An 18,871-nucleotide genomic window follows, 5' to 3' on the forward strand; every position below is an offset into this window, starting at 1 on the left:
ATGTATCGGTAGAAGTAATTTCCTCATTAGTAGATTACTCTACTACGAAATCATAGGTCCTATCCCAAAATGCTCTACAATAGGCAACTCTCTTTTATATGAGAACAACTGAAGGAAACTTTTTTTCTCTCTAGGACTCAGCTTCCTTACCTATAAAAAGAAAAGGTTAGCATAGAGGATCTCTTAGGTCCCTCCCAGTTCCAAGCCTTATGATATCATGAAAAGACTAGAAAGCATGGGGTATGATTGAAGTCTTCAAGGGCTGCCTCAGAAGAGAGGGATTTCCCCTTCGCTGGTGGTCTTCAAGCTGGTAGCCGTTTATCAAAGAAATTATGGAAGGGATACAGAAGTAGAATGTAGTAGAACGCAATTCCTTGAGGTCAGAGGAGGATTCATTATCATCTTTGTATCACCAGTGTTCAGTACAGTGCCTAGCAAATAACCAGCAGTTAATAAAGGCTTGCAGAATCTTTGCTTTGCATTTCATCACAATCATACACCACAACTTGTTCAGCCATTCCCCAGTTGGTGGGCATCCCCACAATTTCTAGTTCTTTGCCACCATAAAGAGAACTGTTATAAACATTTTAGAACTTATAGGTTCTTTTCGTTTTTCCCTAATCATCTTTGGAAATAGACAGAAGTCCCTTCCTAATCCTGAGATTCCATGAGTCCGTGATTCGTATAGTTGAAGGATGTTCATGTGGAAGAGAAAACAGCTGTTTCTGTTTGGCTTCAAGAACAACGAGAGGAAAGATTAAGGTAAATTAGTTAGAAGGCCATGCTGGTCATCTAATCCAACCCATAGCCAAAAGAAATCTCTGCTGTAACACACTAGGTGAAGTGCAAGTCCAGTCTGTTTGAAAACCTTCAGCAAAGGGAAATCCACCACCTCTCAAAGCAACCTATTCGATGTTCAGACTTACCTACTTGCTAGGAAGTTTTTCCTGATGGCAAGTCTTAATTCGCCTTCTGCCACTTGTACCCATTGCTCCTGGTTCTGCCCACTGGAGCCAGACAGAACAAGCCTAATCCCTCTTCCACACCACAGCCCTTCAAAGATTTAAATACAGCTATCAAGGAGGTGGTTACAGAAAAATATGGCACGACCTACCCAACATGATGAAAAGTGAAGTGAAAAGAACCAGGAGATCATTGTGCACAGTAATAGCAATGTTGTAATGATGTCCACAGTGAAAGCCTTGGCGACTCTGATCCACACCATGACCCAAGACAAATCCAAAGAACTTATCATGAAAAAAAATGCCATCTATCTCCAGAGAGAGAAATGATGAACTCTGAGTGAAACTGAAGTATAATTTTCTCACTTTATTTCTTTTTTGCTTTTTGTTTTGGCAATATGACTAATAAGGAAATGTTTCACATGATTTTACTTGTATGACTGATATTTTACTTGCCTTCTCAGTGGGTAGGGGAGGGGTGGGAAGGAGGGAGACAATTTGGAACTCAAAATTTTAAAAGAATGCTACAAATAAGTAATAAATTTTAGAAAAAGATAAATAAAATGCAGGTATCAGACACCATTTTTCTTCTCATCTCTTCTAGCTGAAACATAGTTACTTCTTTCAATCCATCTTTATATAACACAGATGCAAAGTCCTTTTCTAGGTTGTCCTTGATACTCTCTAGGTTATCAATGTCCTACTTAAACTGTAATGTCCAGAAATGAACTTAATACTCTAAATGTGAACTGACTACATCAGAGTACAGAGGGTCTATCGTCTCCTTATTTATGGAAATTACGCTTCTCGTAATGAAGTCCAAGATCCATTAGCTGTTTTGGCTGCCATACTATACCAAAGACTGAAAACCCCCAGATTATTTTTAGACAAACCGCCTTCTAGCCAGCATGTCATCCATGCTGTACATGTGAAGTTGACTTTTGAATCCAAGTGTGACTATACGTTTTTGTAAAGTTTGATTTTCATGTTTTTAGATTCAGCCAAAGGTCTTGTCTAGGAAAATCTTTAGAGATCCTGATTCTGTCATTTATTGTATTATCTACTCCTCCAAGCTCTGTGTCATCTGCAAAAATGTGATGAGCATACCATCTCTTTCTTTATTCTAAATTATTGATAAAAATGTTAAACAGCCTAGGGTAAAACAACCACAGATTGCTTAGGCTAGTCGACTGGAGAGAGAGCTCTGATCAAATGGACTATTAACAACTATTCTTTGAGTATGGCCATTCAACCAATTTCAAGTCCACCTAACTGTATTATTGTCTAGTCCATGCTTCTCCATCTTTGCCACAAGAATAATACGAAATACTGTTGGGGTGATGAGACCTGGACCCTGAATTTTCCCATACATTTCAGTAGCCCAGATCCCTGGCATTTTGCCTGAGGCATCTGTTCTATACCAGCCTACCTAGATACTCAATAATTCTTTTAACTGTCCTTTCACTGTGGCTCTCCAACCCAGACCAGACCACTTAACTCCTTTCATTGTCTGCACCTGGCCCACCCCAAGCCACTTACCATTCCTTCACCCATCTAGGCTCCTTCTCTGTTGCCCCTGGGCCACCCCAGGCTATTTACCACTGCTTGACCCCATCCAGAGCTTCTCACTGTCTTTTCTTATCTATAAGTACCTATCTTACCCCCATTAAATTGCTCAGATTCACTTAGAATAAACCTCACTACTTTTACTGAAAGTTCAAATTCTTTAAAGGCAGACTCTGTGTACCCTTGCATTTTAGGGTTCCCAGAACCTCAAACCACAACAGGGGCACCTTCTTTTCCAAATGTATATAAACATTCAGTGTCTCCATGGTTTTCTCTTTGGTTACTGAAAGAAACCATTGGCCATCAATCAATCTATTGATTATTAGTTAACCTAATAAATTGATTATTAATTACCCAGAAACTCTACCTCTTGGGTTTTTCTTTCATCACAGTATATAAAGCATTTTACATTTTGATAAGCACTTTACATATATCTTTTCATTTAAAACTCACTGCACTATGAGCATTATGTCTGTTTTATAAGTGAGACCCAGACAAGTCAAGTTACTTACCCAGGTCACATAATTAATAAATGCCAAAGGCAGGACTGAAAGCTAGGTCTTCCTAATTCTGAGGCCAATAACCAATCTTTTTACCACTCTGTCTTACTAGGTGCTTCAAGCAGAATCTGCATTGCCTTCTGTAAGGGGTGCTGTAGGAGGAATTCATATGTGAAATAAGTACATAAGAAACTCTGCCTTAAGGTCTCTTTCACAGAATCTAAGATTCTATGATTTTAACATGACTTTCATGGACAATCAGATAACAAATGGAATAGTGAAAATATAACATAGTACAAAATGATACAACAAAACACAATACAATAAGCATTTGTTAAGAACCTGCTGTGTGCCATGTACTGCACTTAGTTCTAGGGATACAAATAAGAAAAAGATAGTCCCTTCCTTCAAGAAGCTTACAATCTAAGGCAGGAAGACAACATACAAAAGAAAGCTGAAAGTCAGAGCCGGGCAGACAGTACCCCATGACAGGGTATGATGGTGGAATTGAAACCAACCAATACAACTGATAAGAAATGAAGTGTTGGCTAGGCTTCTGAGCCCAGAAAAATGGAAAAGAAAATAGAATTTTTAGTCATTAGACCTAGGCTTGAGTCCCACTAGACCCCTTCTCTGTTGCCCCTGGGCCACCCCAGGCTTTTTGTCACTCCTCAACCCCAGTCCAGAGCTTCTCACTGTCTCTTCTTGTATATAAGTACCAATCTTACTGCCATTAAAAAGAGAGAATCTGACTAATGTCTAAGGTCCCTTTCAGCTCTTGATCCATCATCCTAAAACCTTTGAAACAGGTGCAGAATTACAGACCTCATGGACAAAGAAAGGTGCACTGTAACATTGAAAAGTTTGCCCACTATTCCAGAGAGATGATGATGAAGTGGGCAAGAGAGGTGATCGGCTCAAGATGCAGGAGATGTACATTTTTAACCATAGGTTGTTGTGGGAATCTATTCTGCTTCACCATGAATGTTTGTTACAAGGCCTTTCTTTTCCTTTTTCAGTGAAGGGGAAGGAAGAAGTAAAAAAGACTATGAATTTAAAAAAAAAATGAAAACCAAACAAAATGTAGGGCTTTCCCTAAGTGATTTTTTGGACTTATTTAGATCCATGACAATGATTGACATAATTTCTGATCCTAGATCCCTGTTAACTGGCACTGTTGAAGAAGACACAGCATATAAATTTCACTTATGTGGCCCTTTTTAGCTAAAAAACATTTTCACACATACTATCTCACTTTATCTTCATCATTCTACTTGTAAAGTAGGCAGGGCCAATATTATTACTGTATTTCACTGCATAATCATCGCAGATTTTATGCCAAAACTTTTTGCAAAAAAGTGGGGTGCGACCATTATGTGAAGCTTTAACAAATTATGCCAGTATTACTTAAAAATCATTTATTATTAAACTGTCTTTGATATAAGACTAGGATGCATGGAATAATCATGAATATATGTTAAAATTGAATACTGACAATGTGTGTGCACTGAGAATTCTAAGCTCTTGGCTGGCGATGTGTGAGAGATAAATGTGTATCCATATGCTACTGGTGAATACATTGCTGCTCTGTTTACCTTCTAAGCGGCTTGACGAACAGAATTATACCACATGATGATTACGTGATGAAAGGTTATAAACCAATTTTTGGACTGAAGGAAAAAAAACAGGGTGCGACAATTAGGCGGTGAAGTGCAGTATCTCCATTTCATAAACGAGAAAAAGGAGACTCAGAAAGCCAGTAATCAGAAGAGCTAGGGCTTAAAGCTGTATCTTCAGATGCCAAATCCTATGCTCTTTCCCCCTCACTTCAAAGTCTCCAAGCTGAAATACACTTCCCATATCCTGTCATCACTCCCATCTTTTCTAAATCTAACCTGACATAAAATGTCAGGATTAGTAGGGTTCTTAGAGGTGGCCAGACTAACCCCTTTATCTCATAATTAAAGAAAGTGAGGCCCAGAGAAAGGGGAAATGACTTCCCCATGGCCACACTGCTCAACTAACCGGCAGAGTTAAGATTGAGACCAAAGTCTTCCATTCTCGAGGCCAGTGTTTCTGGGACACTCTCCTAAAGGAAGGAGAAGCACACCTCCAGACTTTGCAAGCCTCTCCCCTAATAAAATCAGATACTTCCTTTCTCACATTTGATTACTGCACCAAGAAAACCTACCTGTCCACCATATCCACCAACAATGACAGCGATAGCTGGAGGTGACATTGGTACTTTATGCATGTTCAATTCTGCTCCCTTTATTGACAGTTATCACAATGTGGGATTATGTTGATACAAAATGAGCACTAGTTTGACTTGAAAAAAAAATCAATTAACAGCAAAATCATGCACAGCCACCCTGTGGGCATGTAGATTTAGTGACTCATTATGACCGAAAATTGCATGTGGCTGTCCTGGTGCTGCTGCTGTTTCCCTTTTATTCTTCCTTCACTTGCCCCCAGCAATCATGCCTGCTTTCAACCTATCATAAGGCAGAATGAGACAAAATCACCAGGGGTTAAAAGACCTAAATTGGATTATAGGCACACTGTATAGAAAACACAGTATTGCTGGTAATTGCATTCAGTCGGATAAATATCTTTACTTTCGTTTATGCCTCATTAGCATTCTGGCAGGAATTACCGCAAAGATTATAGACAGAGCTGGAAGAGATCTTGAAGGTCATCTAGTCCAACCCCTTCATTTTTACAGAGGAGGAAACTGAGGCTGAAATACGTGAAGTCAGTCACTGAAGGTGACATGGGAAAGAAATAACAGAGGTAAGATTTGAACTTGGGTCCACTGACTCCCAGGACAGTTTTCTTGTCACTCTGCCATATTGGCTTGGAATCATCAAGTTCGGTAATATCATGGTTAGAAAGGGCCTTATAGGTCAGCTAGTAAAATTCTCTCATTTTGCAAATGAGGAAACTGAGGCTCATTTAAGTGTTTTACTTTATGTCACACAGTTGGTAAGTGACCAAGCCAGGATTTGAATTTAGATTTTCTCTTTCCACTGCAACTAGTGGGCAGAGGGTCAACTCTGGAGCAAGGAGAACCTAGGCTGAAGTCCTGCTTCTGATATATATTCATTGGAAACCATGCACAAGCCACTTACCCGCCCTAGGCAGTATTCTTAATTTATAAATTGCATTGAGTTTGTAAAATCATATATTTAGAGATGGAAAGGGTGGGGAAACTGAGACCCAGAGAAATTAAATGATTTACCAAAGATCACACACAGAGTGAACATCAGAGGCAGAATTTAAGCTCATTTCTTTTGAGTCCTGAGTCAGTATATATTTCCCTAATCCGTGAACTGCTGAGCTGCCTCTGTAGATGGCATTTCCAGACCCAGAGCTCTCTTTGCTGATGAAATCATAAATCTGGACTACCCTTCCCCCTTCTCACCCCACCCCCTTCCCCACCAAAAAAAAGAAGGATGGGAGGATTTTTTTGCTTTAAATATGTCTGCTCCAGAAAAATGGGAAGGGAATATAGAATGACATCGGGTATCCAGACACAGAATGTATGTTCTGGTCTGTAAAATGATAGTGTCAACACTGAGCTAGTGAGTATGTCTATGTTGGGCAGAGGGATGGTAAACAAATTTGTATAGATTGTTTTTTTCCCAGCTACAATCGACCTTCTCATCATGATTATTGTCCTTGAGTATTTAAAGAGCTACTGTATGGAAGAGGGATAAGAATTTACTGCCTAGCCCCAGCCAGGAGAAGTAAGAACAATGTGTAGAGATTGTAAAAAGGCAAATTTTGGTTTTATGTTATGTCAGATACAAACTTTCATTCACAAACACTTTGTGATATTCTCTTATCTGTTTCCTACTCAGTGCTCACCTCCTCCCTGCTTTATGTCTGGCCTGCCTATCAGGACTCCTGCCTAGTCTGATGGATCTATTTATTCAAAAGAATCCTTTGGCTTAACTCCAGCACAACGTTTGGATGACTTTTTGATATTAGTCTGAACTATTCCTTTTGGCATACAGGTGAGTTCTCTCCCTCTACATCTTCATGTTCTTTCCCATGGAGTGGGGCAGATCCAGCACTAGGAAGCCAACTGACATAGCTATTCTGACTCTTTCAAACCTAATACTTCTACATTATACTATGTTTCTTTTCAAAGTCTTGACATTCATAAACTTCTATGCAATTTTTGAATGTTGTGATGTCAGACCACATGGAGAGAATAAAGTATTTCCTTAGCCTCAGTATGGAGACAGACTGACCAGTCAGGAGTGACCTCTCACAGGCACCAGAATATAGAAATAATCAGTTACCCAAACTAGTAATCCTTATTAGGAATTGAAGCCAGAGGACCTTTGCTCTGTCATTAACTACTTATATGACCTTAGTTTGTAAGTTGTATAACCTCTCTCTGGATTTATTTCCTTACTTGTAAAAAGAAGAAGTTAGATCTATGGTCCCTCCCAGCTCCTGCACCTGGAGTCAGGAAAACAGGGGAGTTCAAATTCAGCCTCTGACAATTATTGGCTGTGTGACCCTGGGCCAGTAACTTAACCATGGTCTTCTTCAGTTTCTCACCTGTAAAATGAGAATAATGATAGTGCCTACTTCCCAGGGTTGTTGTAAGGATCAAATGAGATAATATTTGGAAAGCGCTTTGCAAACCAAAAAGTGCTATGTAAATGCTAGCGACATTTATTAAATCTATGGGTTCTCAAAAAGCAAAATGAACAAAACCAAAAGAAAGCTGTACACAGTAACAGCAATATTGTTTTAAAAACAACTTAGAGCGACTAACTCAATTTTAGTATTATAAATGCTCAAATCAACCACAAAAGACCTATGAAGGAAGATGCTATCTGCCTCCAGAGGAGGAAATGATAAAAAGATGTATAGTATGGTTCTATATGTGTATATGGAAGCATAGAAAGCCAAGTAGCTTTGAAAATGATGTGTAGTATTTATTAGTTTTTTAAAAAAATAAATGGTATGAAATATAAATTCAAGATTTTATAGTGAATCTCCTTTTTGTTGTATTATGTATATGGAAATGTTTCTTTTTGTGTCTTTACGTGTTTAAGTTCAAAATGAATAAATAAATAAAACAAATAAATGGAAATCTATGATTTTCCAAACCCCGTCCTTGAAACCAATGGTGCGATAACTGGCATTTTTATAACACTTTAATTTTTAAAAAAAATGTATTGCAAATATTACTCCATTTAAAGCTCAAAAACAAACCTAGAATTATTGTTGTGTCCATCTTACAGAGGAAGGAAGCAAGGCTTACAGAGGTTGTGACTTGCCCACAGTCACAAAGGTACTAAGTTTAAAAGATGAGATTTGAGTCTAGGTCTTCCCACCTCTGAGTCCAGCATTCTGTTCACTGTGCCTCTCACCTACCAGCCATTATCAGACTCACATTACAGGAGGAGGTGGGCCAACCTGGAAGGGAGGAAAATAAGGTACAGGGCCAGAATTGCCAGTCAAGTGGCTAGACAGAAGAAGATAGAACCGCCACATCTACCTCGGGAAAGGTACATAGCCACCTAGGGGATGAGTACAACAGACGATAACCAGCTATAGAAGAAATTCCTAGCAAGAGTTTTTAGCTTCCACCTTGTTCTTCCCGACTAATAAGCAGCATTCCTCAGTGCTTCTCCCACAGCATAAGCAGCTAAGCTACTAACAAATTCCCAAAGTCCTTATTATATATGTATGTTTGACATTTATTGTTGAAGATATTGGCAAAAAATGAGCCATAAAAGCAATAATAGTAATACTGATAGTTCATCAATACTTCAAAAGATTTGTAGTTTCATTATGATGTCAGCACTTTCTGTATTGGTACAGATTTCAGCCAGTTCTCCTAGGCTTTAGCAGATAAGTGGTGTTTGAGAGTTGCTATGGGGGAAAACAATCAAAACAACAAAAAAGATTAAAAGAAACACTACATCACATATTGACCAATCCTCTGATGATTACCCTCTCCAAAACTCATCCTTAGAGGAGAGATACACAATCTATTGCCAGGCCCATATTTCATATTCATAATCTTTTCATTTTAGAAGGATGTGTTGGCAACCAAAAATGGGCTCCTTAGCACTTAGTCAACAAGTGGCCTTGACTAGTTTGGCTTTTTCCCCTGAACTGAATACTGTTTGTATGTTGGACTGGAGTAAGCTTGTCGGCCCCTTCACCTTGCTTCCCTTGCTTAAGCTGATGGAAAGAACCTGTGCTTTCCCGGTCAACCCCTTCACCTTGCTTAAGCAGATTGAAAGAACCTGTGCTTTCCCCGGCGTCCCTTACACCCCCACAGAAGCTGGATGGTTAAAAGCAGCTCCCGTTGGAGCCAGAGGCTGCCACAGCTACAGCCACAGCCACAGCTGAAGCAGGAGCTGCCAGTAGCAGAGCTGACCTACGGGAGGAAGCTGAACAAAGACCTCAGGCCAGTGGGTAATCTTTTTACCATAGAGGGGGAAGCATGATTTTGCTTTACGCAATCATGCTTCTCTGTAGCCTCCTGGTTACTCTTTCAAGGCGTACTTATTGGGCCTGGAAGCTTTTGATCAATATATCAAAATGGGGTTGCTGGTGCATGGGTTGGTTACTGTGGAGCCTAAATGTATGTTTTGATTCTTCTACCTTCTACTTTGAGAGTTTCTTATATCCGGCGGTTCCGAACCTTTCAGACATGTTTATGATCCTCTTTGAGATTATAAACTCTGCCCTCCTAATACAAAGGATCAGTTAGAGCTTGTGCCCTGCTGGTATTATCAGTCAGTTAATAAATATTTATTAAGTACTTCTTATCTATCAGGCATTGTGCTAAATTCTGGGGATACAAAAAGAGGCAAAAGATAGTCCCTGCCCTTGAAGGAGCTCACAATCAAGCCAGGCAGATAACAAGCAAATATGTACAAACAAGATATAGGAAAAATAGGAAATAATTCACAGAGGGAAGGCATTATAATTAGGAGAGATTAGGAAAGGCTTCTTGTAGAGGGTAGAATTTTAATCCTTGCCTTGAAGGAAGTCAGGGACAACAGGAAGTGGAGATGAGGAGGGAGAGCATTCCCAGGATGGAAGATAGCCAGAGAATACGCCCAGAGCTGAGATGTGGAGTATATTGTTTGTGGAACAGCAAAAAGGTCAGTGTCACTGGACTGAAGAGTACACATTCTCTGAGCAGATAATGAGGGTGAAGATGACTGAAAAGGTGAGGAGGGGGGAGAAAAACTAAGTTATTAAGTGCTCTTAAGGTCAAATAGAGAATTTCGTATTTGATCCTAGAATGGATGTTGTTCTAGGTCTTTCGTTTTCAAAGAGGACCATTGATATCCTGGGGTGATGTCTTGACTTGCAGTGAACCGGATTTAAGTGAGGCAGAGTTGCATAAAGTCATCAGCCTCACTCTCTCTTCCAGAATTATAGAAGTCCAGGGAGGAAGACTGGTGATGACTCAGGATGCAGCGGATGACCTTAGGATCTTCTATGTCTGACCAAGCTCTAAACATTCCACAGTACCTGTTTCAGCCACCTTCATGGCCATTGGAACAAATTGTTCTCATCTGCCCATTCTGCTAGGGTAGGTCTTCACATGCTTGGGGTAGACATCTTCTTAACTCACTAATAGGTTTGAAGCCTGTCAGTTACCCTCAACCTGGTTCAGTCTGTCTGCAAAGACTGCTTTACTAGGTTGTGGCCACTGTACATGCTATAGCTTCTTGGAGCCACAGGTGAGAGTTGGGTGACAGGTGGACACTAAAGGTGGCTGAGCAACCCTGAAAAGGGTTCAGCAAGCCCTCACACTAAATGTGCCAGTCCTCCCTGAACACCTCATATACCTCTTAGAGTTGATAGGAAGCTACTTGAGTTTACTGAGGAGGGAAGGGACGTGTTACAACCTGAGCTTCTGAAAAATCACATTAGTGGCTGAAAGGAGAATGGATTGGAGTGGGGAGAAACTTGAAGAATGCAGATTCACCAGCAGGTTATTGCCTCTATGCACGAGGTGATGAGGACCTGAACAAGGATGGTGGTAACATCACAGGACAGAAAGGAACATATTCAAGAGATGTTGCAAAAGTGAAATTAATACATCTTGACAACAGATTGGCTATGGGGGTGGATGGGAGATGAGTGATAATGAGGAGTAGAGGATGGCACCTAAGTTTCAAAGCTCTTGGGGGACTGAGAAAAGGGTGGTACTTGAGAGTGATAGGGAAGTTTGAAAGGAGGGAGATTTTAGCAGGAAAGATAATGGATTCAGTTTTGGACATGTTGAGTTTAAGATATCTACTGAACATCCAGATATCTGAAAGGCACTTGGGGATGCAAGATAGAAGGCCAGCAGAGAGGTTGGGGGGGGATAGGTTGATTTGAGAATCATCAGCACAGAGATGATAATTAAATCCATGGGAGCTAATGAGATAAACAAGTGCTGTATAGAAAAGGACCTAGGACAGAGCACTGTGAGATACTTAGGGTTGGAAGGTATGAGATGGACGAGGATCTAGCAAAGGAAAATGAGAAGTCAGAGAGCTAGGAGAGCCAAGAGAGAAGAAAACCTAGAAAGAAGAGAATATCAAAGAGCAGAGATCAATAGTGCCAAAGGCTGTGGAAGGGTCAAGAGGAACCAGGATTGAGGGAAAAGTCATTATCTTTGGAGAGAGCAGTTTCAACGGAATGATGAGGTCAGAAGCCAGATGGTGAGGCGTTGAGAAGAGAGTGAGAGGAGAGAAAGTGTAGGCAGCTGTTGTAGATGTCCTTTTCAAGGAGTTTAGACACAAAGGGCAGAACAGATGGGATGATAGGTAGCAGAGATTGAAGGATCAAATGAGGTCATTTTTTCTTTGTTTTTTTCTAGGAATGGTGAAAACATGGGTATATTTTTAGGCAGTAGGGAAGGAGTCAGTAGAAAAGGAGAGATTTTAGATCTTAGATTCACTCATCTAGCAGGGTTCAGAAGCAGAACTGGGTCCCATGTCTTCTAACACCAAGAAATTTCAAGACTGATATTCCTTCCACTATACTATACTGCTCAGTGTCTGAAGAGGAAGCATATAAATAGCTCCCTGCCTATGCCTGTGGGTCGCCTCAGTTATCAAGATCTTATTGGTATTGGCACCTTACATCTCTTCTTTCACCTGCGTTTTCTGATACTTTGGCTCTGAGAAAAACGATTATTTTATTATATTAATTATACATTAAACTACATATTATGTATATTATAGATTTATCATATTTATATATTTAATATAGAAATATACTTAGTTATAAATATATTCATATTATATTGCATATAATGAAGAATATATAATATTATATTAATAACCAGTTTTATACACAGGACTTTCTTTTTTGCTTGCTCATCCAAAGCCCAGGCTCTCAAGGACATTTCTGTCTTTGCCCAAAACCTCACCACCACCCCCCAGACCATCTCATCTAGGTGGAATTCTTACTGTAACCCCCACCATTGCTCTACTCAGGTAGGACTGGGTGGAGAAAAGATTCTTTTGTATAGTTTACTAGAGGCAGAATGATCTGGGAAAGTGCTGACATGATCAGAATCACATCCCCAGCCTCTCATTAGAAAAAGCCCATCTCCATTATAATATTAATTTTCTCATTAATTGTTAACCAATTAGATTGATTTTTAAATTCAGGGACCACCCCCTCTTCCAAAGGTATTTAAATATTCAGTGGCCTTCATGCAGGGTAAGGGTGATTATGTAGAGAACCACTGACCTCAATTTATTATTTGCTAGACTAATTAATTGATTATTAATTACCCAGAAACTGTCTCTCAGAAGTTTCATTTGTTTCAGCTCCTTTAGACTTAAAGCCTATTCCTCAACGTTTGCTTGAAATTTTGATAGCTTTCTTCCCTACTTGCCCTATGCTATTTATGTACCTTTGGTTCCTCTCTTAACTGATTTCTGATCCCCGGCTTGCCTTAATCTTTCCAGTTTATGCAGGCCCTGACAAAATCACAGCTTTTTCTTATTTAAATGAACCTTAAAGTTTATCTATTTTATTTAGAAATGAGAAAAACGGAAGACAGAGAAGACAAATGACTTGCTCAAGGTCACAAAGCTAGTTATGGCAGAACTAGAACCCAGGCCTCCTACTTCCCTTTCTATCTTCAACAGGAAGTCTTTCCCAATAGCTCTTAATGCTAGTCTTCCCTCTGTTGATTAGTTTCTATTTTTTTCTGCATATAACTTGTTTGTACATAGTTATTTGCATGTTATCTCCCCTTAGATTGAGCATCTTGAGGATTGGGACTGTCTTTTGCCTTTCTTTGTATCCCCAGAATTTAGCACAAAGCCCAAAACATACTAGATCTTTAATAAATGTTAATCAACTAGAATGTGGTAGCTCTTTCTACCACATTCTGTTTTTCTACGTGGTTTCTGACCTTGTTTTGCCCCAACTTCTGGTGTACATAAGCTTTTATGCACCTAAAGACTGGTCTGGTTGCTGACTGAACTTATTTTAGGCTCTCAAACATAGTGGGTTCCTGGTATTCCTAATCTCAGGACCTTGTCTTTCATGTATTAGGACACACAACCTCTGCAGATTTCTGAAGTATTTCCAAGCACTGACAAATAGCTTGAGATTCTGGCCATGTCAGACCTCCCCAGATAGGAAGCAGAAATGCTAAAGAAATCTCTGAAGCTGTTGTGAATGACATCACTTTATAGGTACACCCCTTTTTTTTGGTGGGGGTGGGGAAGCAGAGGGGAAAGAGCCTGGCCCTGTGATTTCATTAGTAATAGGGAACTCTCGGTGAGGAAATTTTCTATATAGAAGGCAGATAGGCACCAGTTCTCTAACCTATAGTCTTGGAGACCTGGCCAATGCTCAAGAGTTTAAATGATTTATCTTGGGTAATGGAGTTGGTGGTAAGTCAGTGGTAAGACTTGAATCCAAGTCTTTCTTCCTCCAATGCCATCTCTCTATCCACTACACTATTCTACAACATAGGTGCTAACAGATAATAGAATATTAGTGTTAGAAAAGTTCTTAAGTCATCTAGTCCAAATCCATCTTATAAATGAGGAAATTGAGGCCTAAAAGTTTACAGTGATTTCCTTAAGGTCACAAAGGTGGCTAAGAGAAGATCCAGGATGAGAACCAGTCTCTTGGCTTTCGTGGTCTTTCCACTACACAGGGATGCGGTCCACTCTCAGTGGCAACAGTTGTTGGCTTCATATGGTGACTAGAACTGGATGAAGGGGACTCTGGGAAAGAGCATCAAGGCATGACTCCTTGGGAGTATAAGAATCAGGCAGAGCCTGTGGGATAGCCAGCAGTCCACACATATCCCCTGTCGCAATTTGTGTGCTGATATCGGTCTTTTGGTTCAATAACTGTGAAGTTCATGAAGTCAGCATGAACAGACACAACCTGTGTCAGGTACTTTGTGATAAAGACCCAGACTGAGAGGTGGTGAAGGCCTGGTAAATGACGCTGTCGTGCCCCAATAGAGCATGAGGCGGATGAATTGGAACAGTTGAAAGAATGCTGAATCTGGAATCTGGAATTAGGAATCAGACTTGAATCCTTGTCCCTTACTACCTGTATCACTTTGGACAAATCGCTTTGCCTTTCAAATGGGACTCAGTTTCCTCACCTATAAAGTAATGGTTTGAGGATAGATTATCTCTAAAGTCTCTCAGTTCTATACTCCTACAATCTGCCCTTATTATTTTCCTGTGTCAACAAAGTCCTCTGCTGGAGTTCATAACTTTTTTTTTCTATAATAGACTAGAAAGGAAGAGAAAGGAAAAAAAAATAATAAAACACCCACCCAGACGTGTTATTTTGCTAACAGGCTTAACTTTGCAATAAACAAAGGATGCAAATGGGAAGAAAAGGCATAAAATGAAAATAACCTGAATGAATCATAGCCCACGATGTGTACAATGTATAAATATTCATGCTAAATTGCCGTTTTCTCCAACAGCATCGTTCTCCTGTGTGTAGTTAGGGCAGAGTAGCTTTCTGTATGTTTTAGTTACTGATACAAATATTTGTAGCATTGGTTTGAGTGTGAGGGGTAAGACTGGACTACTATTGCACACCTGAGTAATTTCTAATCCAGCTCTAAACCTTAAACACTCAAACACCTTAACTCCATTTGGTGAGGGAGAAACTGTAATCCATTTATTGGTCCTTCTGACTCAACTAAACCTGGAGGGAAAGAAGCACGAAGAAAATCCTTAATCTTAGCAACAGAAGGATTTGGCATTTCAACTTTGGGAGTTGTTTTTGGTTTTCATTATTTTTTTTTTTTTACAAAAACCTTTTGGAAAAGTTAAGACCTAAGTAATTGACTTCTGAAATAGCTTTTTGTTAGCTGGTCAAAGAGCTACAATAGGGTGCTGCCCTATGCTATTTGGCTGAGAGATGGATGATTTCTGGAGAGCCTTGCTCAGTTGGTAAGGAATGAAACTGTGGGTCGCTTCTGAGGTTTGTATAACAAGGATTTGGGTCATAGACCCCTTCCACAACCTGGTGGGTATTAATGGACCTCTTCTCAGAATGGTGGTTATAAATGCATAAAATAAAATACGTACAATTACAAAGGAAATCAATTATATTGAAATAAAACCAAAAAAATTTTTAGAAGCAAATTCACATTAATAACCCTTGCTACAGAGAAATGAGACTAGGATGGAAGGGGGAGGAACAGTATACTTTTGTTTCCCAGCTACACCCAGACTCCCGGTGACCTTGAAGACAGGATTTCCACATCAAATAAAGTGGAGATGATGATATTCACCACTCTGCAAAGCTGTCTGAACGCTTCCCACCATAGCTGGCTCTCCACTCTAGTGAGGAGTTATTAGAATTTCATTACTGCAACGAAGAGAAAGATTTGTTTTTGGAATCAAACACTGATGAACCAGCATGGATGGCTTTTCTCTCCACAAAAGCAGCCAGCTAAAGGAAGAGGAACAGAAGGGAAGTGGGTAGTATCTTTTTGCCTTAACAAGATTGGATATATATTTTTTTGCAAGGAAAAGAATTCCATGTATATGATATTAGATATGTACATATATATCTATATAATATTTCAAACATGTATACATATTGCATATTATGGACCTGAAACACACCAGATGAGGTGTGTAGGAGTTGCAATCTATAATAGTGGAGGGAATAGTCCCCAAATCTATCTAAGGTAGATAAGGAATCTATTGACAGAATAAAGTATTCACACAGAAAGAATATAACTATAGAACAATGATTCTGGCATTCCTACCGGGTTTATGGATTTGATCTCGCTACTTTACAGTCACACCTCCTATATGTACCTAAAATAAACAGTCACATACATAGGCTTAAAAAGTACTTTCTCTAGACAAATTTGGTGACAGAGGTGGTAAGAGTATTATTATATCCATTTCACAGATGGGGAAAATTGAGTTTCTTGCTCACAGTCACAGGGTGGGGCAAGGCCATGACTTGAACACAACCCCAACCCCAATCCTATACTTCCAACCCCAGGGGAGATAATCTACCCAACACTTCCATAGTCCAGAAGCAGAGCTGGCCTGGCTGAAAATGAGCTCTTCAAATGCATCTCAGCATCTCTCTATGAATAGTCTGGCCTTAAAATGATCACTTGTCTCACTTGTAGGTTACGTGGGAATTCCTTTTGTGGATGGGTTAGACCAGGGGTGGGGAACCTTGGCCCCAAGACCACACATGGCCTCTAGGTCCATAGGTATGATCTTTTGACTGAATCCAAGTTTTACAGAACAAATCCATTTATTCAGGGAATTTGTTCTATGAAGTTTAGATTTATCAAAAGGGCCACACTTGAGGACCTAGAGGGCCACATGGGGCCTCCAGGCTGCAGGTTCCCCACCCCTGGTCTAAACTATAGTTGCCGTGGTCCCTCCTAAGTCTCAAATTTTGTGATTCTGTGACCCCGTTAACCCATGCCTTGATTATCAGTCAGACTGTGGCCGTTCTGACAAGTAGAGAGTCACTGACAATAATCCTTCTGGTAAAATGAAGGACCACTGGGCTTTTCCATCTGCTAAGCCATTGCTTCCTCAGACTCCCTTGGCCTTACCTGCCTTTCTCTGTGCCCTGCTGACCCCCGGACCTTTTCATCTGCTATGTTACTGAACCTGCCTATATGTATGCTCTCTCCCTTAGAAAGTAAGCTCCCTGAAAGCAGAGACTGCCTTACTTTTTCCTTTGCATCCCTACTACTTAAATACAATGCTTGGTGAATAACTTCTTATCAACTTTTTAATTTATTCATGCATCTATCCTGTCACTCTTGTTCATCTATCCTCCCACTCCACACCAACCACCAGTCCTAGAACAAAAACTCTCCTGATGTTCCCACCTTGGGAAAAATAATCTTCTCTCAAGGGCCAGATGGGTAGTATGTATAGTAGATAGAGCACTGGCCCTGGGGTCAAGAAGATCAGAGTTCAGATTCATCCTCAGACACCTACTCTAGGCAAGTCACTTAACCTGTATCTGCCTCAGTCTCCTGAACTCTAAAATGTGGATGATAATAATAGCACCTATCTCCCAGGGTTGTTGTGAAGATCAAATGAGACAATATCCATAAAGCCCTTAGCAGAGTGCCTAGCTCATAGCAGGTACTAATAAAAGCTTATTCCCTTTCAACCTCACCCTTTCTCAAAATCAGAGGGAGTCCTGAGGCAGAGCTGATCTGGTTAAGAATGATTGCCTCAAACGTGTTTGCTTCTCCATGACAAGTCTAGCCCTAGTATTCCATTGACCCCTGCCTTAACCAGTAGTTAAGAGCAGTGCCTGCACATCTTCTCTGATCCCCATCACTCCTCCAGCCAATCTCTTTTTTGAGGCATTAACAATCATATGAACATTATCTCTACTACTGTCCTAAGGCTTCCTTTAAGTGCTATGCAAAATCTCACATTTCACAGGAAATCATTCCCAATCCCTCTTAATTCTAGTGCCTTCCCTCTGTTTATTATCTCCTATTTATGCTATATATAGCATGTTTGTCCATAACTGCTTGCACATTGTCTGCCCCTTTAGAGTGTGAGGACGGTGCCTGTCATATAGTAGGCATTTAATTGGTGCCTATCAACTGATTGATTATACAAAATTAAAACTTGAGCATGCTGAAGATTAGTACCATGTGACAAGTATTTCTTGAGTGTTTTATAACATGTACAGGACTGTGTCAGACACCGTGGAAGAAGCTACAAGAGAGTTTAAGGAAGGGTCTCTTCCTTCAGAGAGCTTATAATCTAGGAATGGAGGCAATACATATACCTGAAATAGTTACTTAAGGATATAAAATTAAAAGGGCAGGTAGGTGGCACAGTGGATAGAACACAAGACCTGGAGTCAGGAAGATTCATCTTCCTGAGTTCAAATCTGTCCTCAGACACTTACTAGCTGTGTGACCCAGGGTAAGTCACTTAATCCTGCTTGCCTCAGTTTCCTCATCTATAAAATGAGCTAGAGAAGGAAATGGCAAATCATTTCAGTATTTTTGCCAAGACAGGCAAATAGTCACACATGACCGAAAATGACTGAACGACAACAACATAAGAGTAAAAGCCAAAATGAGTGGAACAGATGATAGGGGCTCAGCTTCCTTTTGTCACACTTAAGGTGGTTCAACTCCATCCTAACCTGCACTGGGTAAAAAAAAAAAAAAAAAAGTTTCTTTAACGTAACTTAGTTGTGGCTCCTGTCTAGGGTTGTGTTGCTTCTTGAAAAGCCACTCAACATATCAAGTAGTCCACATCAGATATAGGACACCCGTTTATTGCTTCTTCCACAAGAGAAATGCTTAAACTACAAAAGATT

Source organism: Trichosurus vulpecula, chromosome 1, assembly GCF_011100635.1.
Source record: "Trichosurus vulpecula isolate mTriVul1 chromosome 1, mTriVul1.pri, whole genome shotgun sequence".
Taxonomy (NCBI): domain Eukaryota; kingdom Metazoa; phylum Chordata; class Mammalia; order Diprotodontia; family Phalangeridae; genus Trichosurus; species Trichosurus vulpecula.